Raw genomic sequence first — 5,177 nt, 5'->3', positions numbered from 1 at the left:
AGTGACGCTGGATCCGCTCAGCTGGGGGTCCTCTTCCTGCTCGGGTGGGATGGACTGGGGGCCTCCTGTTGTTCCCTGGCACCCTGCTAGAATACATTTGTCATTAAAATCCTATTGTGGAAAATATGTGCACATGTTTTATTTCTGGTTACATGTGGCTAGGAATATTGGGCCTACTAAGAGAGGAAGACATTTCCTCAAATACAGGGTGTCCCCGAAAAAATGTACACATTAGAGCACTAAAGGTGTTTTTTTGTTTTCAAAACCCATGTAACTCAAATAGACACTCATTGTGGCGCAGGCACTGCGGACGATGCGAATCATACCGTTATCTCGGTATAGGCTACATTCACATTCAGTGGCATACAATCAGTGACCGTTGCATGTCTCATAGCATACACTTTGAACATCACTTTAATTGGAGGTGACAGAACAATTAAGTGATGTATGTGAATTCTATTACACTGTGCTAAAGGCAGGGATTAACGCGAATAAATGTTAATGTTAAATGTTAATAATAAATGTTAATTTGATTAACGCGAGATTTCTAACATTTAATTAACATTAACGCGTTAGTAAAAGTTGCCATGTCTTTTACCTAACGCGGGCCTTACTGCAGGTCTATTTATACTAATTAACATATTCAGTGTGGAATAATTGAGGGAGGAGACGGGGCGGGGAACGGGGCTCGTGCATGTGCGCCGAATTCCACGTTGATTGGGATGTACAACAGGAGAGTGCGTGGAAACCTTAGTACGCACTGATTGATACATCCGGATTTTTTTGGTCGTACGCAAATTTCCCGATTTTGACGTGCGCACATATTTAGTGGGAAATCCATGCAGGTCTTTGTACATGAGGCCCCAGGTCATCACAGGGCTGACACATAAACACAGACAACCATTCACACTCACATTCACACCTACGGTCAATTTAGAGTCACCAGTTAACCTAACCTGCATGTCTTTGGACTGTGGGGGAAACCGGAGCACCCAGAGGAAACCCACGTGGACACGGGGAGAACATGCAAACTCCGCACAGAAAGGCCCTCGCCGGCCACGGGGCTCAAACCTGGACCTTCTTGCTGTGAGGCGACAGCGCTAACCACTACACCACCATGCCGCCCGAATCGGGGTTGTATAAATTGAAATTATTATTATTATTTTTTACTGCCAGCTTGAGAAGTTCAAGAACATGATTCCCTTTGACCAGATGACCACTGAAGACCTTAACAAAGCTTTCCTTGAGACCAAGCTGAACAAGGAGAAATATCCATATCGGCCACACAAGCCTATTGCTGAACTGTAATGTAAAAATCAACTGTTAACTTAATGAAACATTGAATACTGAATTAAATTGTTTTGGTTCAATCTGTAAAAATTCTACTGAAAAGATTTGAGTGGTTCAGTGCTGTTCTGTATCTGGTAAACATGAAATAAATAGATAAAGTTTTTATATGCTTTTGCATTTGTTTCTGTTCTAAAAAATCTGATTTGGGGGAAAATCTCCATTTTCTTATCTGTATGTACTTATTCTGTAAATTTATCAAATTTTAAATAGAAATGATTTGTTTGAAGACGAACATTAAGCACTGATAAATCTCAACAGTTTATAGAATTACTCTAACACTTTAAGGAGTTTTTGTGTCTGCTGCATTTACATGTGTACGGCTTACAGGTGTTTTTTTGTTTTTAAGTAGGAATTTGCTCTTATCTATCCATGCTTATCCATGACATGGTGTTTTCAGGATATTTGACATTTACAGTTGTCAGATGTTTCAGGTGAGGTGGCATGTTTGGTTTCTCTGAAAAGGGGGAAATGGCGCAGTAAAACGCACAAAAAAAAGCTATTAAGAGTTGTTGCTGTCACTTAAAACTTTTAATATAAAAGTGTAAAGGTATGTAAACTTGTTTGTAACTATGTATTTTATCAGGTAAGTAAATGAATAAATCTGGAAGAATTGAGGACTTAGTATTTATCAAAGACTAAACGCATCTATCTGTAAGCGTTTGATGTACAGTGCCTTGCAAAAATATTCATCCCCCTTTGTGTTTGTCCTGTTTTGTCGCATTACAAGCTGGAATTAAAATGGATTTTTGGAGGGTTAGCACCATTTGATTTACACAACATGCCTACAACTTTAAAGGTCAAAATTGTTTTTGACACAAACAATAGTTAAGATGAAAAAACAGAAATCTGGAGTGTGCATAGATATTCACCCTCCCAAAGTCAATACTTTGTAGAGCCACCTTTTGCTGCAATTACATCTTGGATACCCCACCGTGCTTCACTGGAGGCATGGTATTCTCAGGGTGTTGGGTTTGCACCACACGTGGTATTTCCAATGATGGCCAAAAAGATCAATTTTAGTCTCATTTGATCAGAGAATCTTCTTCCATGTGTTTGGGGAGTCTGCCACATGCTGTTGGGTAAACTCCAAACATGTTTTCTTAAGCAATTACTTTTTTCTGGCCACTCTTCCATCAAGCCCCATTCTGTGGAGTGTACGGCTTAAAGTGGTCCTATGGACAGATATTCCCGTCTCTGCTGTGGATCTTTGCAGCTCCTTCAGTGTTATCTTTGCTGTCTTTGTTGCATCTCTGATTAATGCCCTCCTTGCCCGGTCTGTGAGTTTTGGTGGATGGCCTTCTCTTGTCAGGTTTGTAGTGGTGACATACTCTTTCCATTTTGCTATAATGGATTTAATGGTGCTCAGTGGGATATTCAAAGTATGGGATATTTTTTATAACCCAACCCTGATCCATATTTCACAACTTTGTGTCTGACCTGTTTAGAGGCTCCTTGGTTTTCATGTTGTTTGCTTCCTAGTGTTGCAGAGTCAGGGTCCTTCTAGAACAGGTTGATTTATACAGACATCATGTGACACTGGACACAAGTGAATCTTAATCAACTAATTAAGTGACTTATGAAGTTAATTGGTTGGACCAGGTCTTATTTAGGGTTTTTATACGAAGAGATGATGAACACCTATGCACACTACAAATTTCTGGGGTTTTTTTCATCTTAAATTATTGTGTCACAGTAAAACACCAATTTTCACATTTAAAAGGAACAGTCCACCATATTTCCATAATGAAATATGCTGCTCCGTACCTCTCCGGGCTTTCCGCGACCTCCCAGTCAGTCAGACGCAGTCAGACGCGCTGTCACTCCTGTTAGCAATGTAGCTAGGCTCAGCATGGCCAATGGTATTTTTTGGGGCTGTAGTTAGATGCGACCAAACTCTTCCGCATTTTTCCTGTTTACATAGGTTTATATGACCAGTGATATGAAACAAGTTCAGTTACACAAATTGAAACGTAGCAATTTTCTATGCTATGGAAAGTCCGCACTATAATGACAGGCGTACTAACACCTTCTGCGCGCTTCGGCAGTGCATTGATACAGAGCTCAGATATCAATGTGCTGCCGAAGCGCGCAGAAGGTGTTAGTACGCCTGTCATTATAGTGCGGACTTTCCATAGCATAGAAAATCGCTACGTTTCAATTTGTGTAACTGAACTTGTTTCATATCACTGGTCATATAAACCTATGTAAACAGGAAAAACGCGGAAGAGTTTGGTCGCATCTAACTACAGCCCCAAAAAATACCATTGGCCATACTGAGCCTAGCTACATTGCTAACAGGAGTGACAGCGCGTCTGACTGCGTCTGACTGACTGGGAGGTCGCGCAAAGCTCGGAGAGGTACGGAGCAGCTCGTCTCAATTCAGATAAGAGCATATTTCATTATGGAAGTACGGTGGACTGTTCCTTTAAAGTGGGAGGCATGTTGTGTAAATCCAAAGGTGCTAAACCCCCCAAAATCCATTTTAATTATATCGCCCCCTAGTGGGACGGCAAGGTATAGTGATCACTCTGTGTGTGTGTGTGTGTGTGTGTGTGTCCCACCCCAGATTTTCGCTCATAGCTCAGCAATGACTGGACGGATTGACATGAAATTTGTTGGGCTGACGTATCATGATCACAGGAACCCATTCAATGAATTACGTTGTGGTGCGAATGTAACAGTGGAGGTTTTGTTGTTTCCACTTGCACTCCTTTTTCATATATACTGATAGCATTGTGGTTGAATACTGACCTCTAGTGGTGTCATAGGTGGAACTGCTTGGCCAGCGGTAAATTCTACGTAAACAGCGCTGAGACGTAATTAATTATTCATGCATCAGTGAACGTTCTAAATCAACACAGATTAATAGATTACGTCTACCTCCTTGTAGATGATGTCAGTGTACTTTGTGTTATGTAGATTTGAATGCATTTTTGTCGTTTTGAAAAGACACGTGAGAATAGCTAATCCTCCATTTCTCCCCATACTAGCATTGCGTATGCAATTCAACCTCTACTGCCTTGCGGAATCCCAACTCTGTATTGTTTGCGCCAGGTTAATAAACCGCTGCATGGTCCCACGTCTCCTTCGTTCTTTGAGTGAAAATCACAACGCAGACAAGTAAGAGGGGTTACACGAAGAAAAAAGAAGAAAGAGTACTTTCACATATATATTTTCCGAACAATTATGTTTTATGAGAAAAGAATGAACCACGATTTGTACAGACCTGTTTAATAATACGAGCGCTGCACTGCCTGTCTTTAATGATGCCCTTGAAAACTGATAAAGCAATGTATCGTAACCCAACAGGAATTATATTCAGTTGGAGTAATGGAAGAAACAAATAAGAAAATAGTGCATGAATATAATCTGAATGACCCCCCTTTCCCCTCTTGCCAAGAGGAAATCATCGTTACGCGGCGGGGGCGAGGTCTGCGACCTCGAATAACCTTGTACATAATTTTTTTTTTCTTTTTAACGATCGATAACGAATAAGGAGAAAATCAAAAGAAAAGCTTACAGCACCTGGTATTCCCAGGCGGTCTCCCATCCAAGTACTAACCAGGCCCGACCCTCCTTAGTTTCCGAGATCAGGCGTTCTCAGGGTGGTATGGCCGTAAGTGAGAGACTAGGCTAAAACATCTCTATTTAAAGACGTCAACTGACAGCTTTCTAGAAAGATAATGATATATTTGGGAACATGTTTGATTACAGTCGATTTGTAGTTCACAAGACAATGCTGCGATTAGGGTGACCATTTCCATAACACCAAAAAGGAGGACATTATTTGGACGGGGGGTCTGGGGGCCCTCCCCCAGGAAATTTTG

At 41.1% G+C, this 5,177-nt stretch overlaps 1 pseudogene; it reads right to left on the bottom strand.

Annotated features, from left to right (window-relative positions):
• Positions 1-4,863: 4,863 nt before the first annotated feature.
• On the bottom strand, positions 4,864-4,972 carry LOC132869518 (5S ribosomal RNA; annotated as a pseudogene).
• Positions 4,973-5,177: the final 205 nt, after the last annotated feature.

Source organism: Neoarius graeffei, chromosome 20 (genome assembly GCF_027579695.1).
Source record: "Neoarius graeffei isolate fNeoGra1 chromosome 20, fNeoGra1.pri, whole genome shotgun sequence".
Classification (NCBI taxonomy): domain Eukaryota; kingdom Metazoa; phylum Chordata; class Actinopteri; order Siluriformes; family Ariidae; genus Neoarius; species Neoarius graeffei.
This window is presented reverse-complemented; position numbering and strand designations above follow the sequence as displayed.